This window comes from Equus quagga, chromosome 1 (genome assembly GCF_021613505.1).
Source record: "Equus quagga isolate Etosha38 chromosome 1, UCLA_HA_Equagga_1.0, whole genome shotgun sequence".
Lineage (NCBI taxonomy): Eukaryota > Metazoa > Chordata > Mammalia > Perissodactyla > Equidae > Equus > Equus quagga.
In genome coordinates, this window is record NC_060267.1 from 64,905,697 (window position 1) to 64,906,426 (window position 730).

The following is a 730-nucleotide window of genomic DNA, read 5'->3' on the forward strand; positions in this document are numbered from 1 at the left end:
AACTAGATAGAAATGGTGGTTACATAACATTGTAAATGTAATAAATGCCACTGGATCGTTCACTTTAAAGTGGTTAATTTTATGTTCTGTGAATTTGACCTTAATTAAGACAAAAAGCTCAACAGCCCTCTGCCCTTCTAAGCTCGGAATCTCTGCACTGGATACAGGGCAAAAGAAACTCCTGGCCACCCATCCTTGTGGGAAGGGCAATAAAAGGTGCCTTGTCCTACTACAGTTTGATCTGCTGTGCATTCATTCCTCCGCGCATTAATTCCCATTTACTCGGCACACGGCGTCTGAGCCAGGTCGTGGGCTCCAGAGGGCACAGCCCCTGCCCTGGGAGCGCGCAGCCTAGGGAGAGACACATCCCGCGAATTAAAAAAGCAAAACCAAACAGAGCTCCGTGATGAACCCAGCACAAGAGAGTTGGCTGTTCCAGTTAGCCTGGAGTCCCCTTTCTTAGACTGGGGGCTTGGACTGAGCTAACTCGTGTCCATGGCCGCCAAATCCCTTGTGACAAATGCATCCTTTTGTTGTTGTTCCTGGACACGAAACATAGCTTTCCAGGCCCTTCAGCAGCGACTCCTCGAAGGTGGGAAAAGACCTCTATCAGCACCAGGATGTCGGCTCGAAGGAAGAGGGTTGGGTGGGCGAGGGACACCCGCGCCCCGCCCCGAGCCCTCGGGGAGGCCGGCGGCCGCGGCTCGGGAGGTGGGGACTGCGCGGGGCC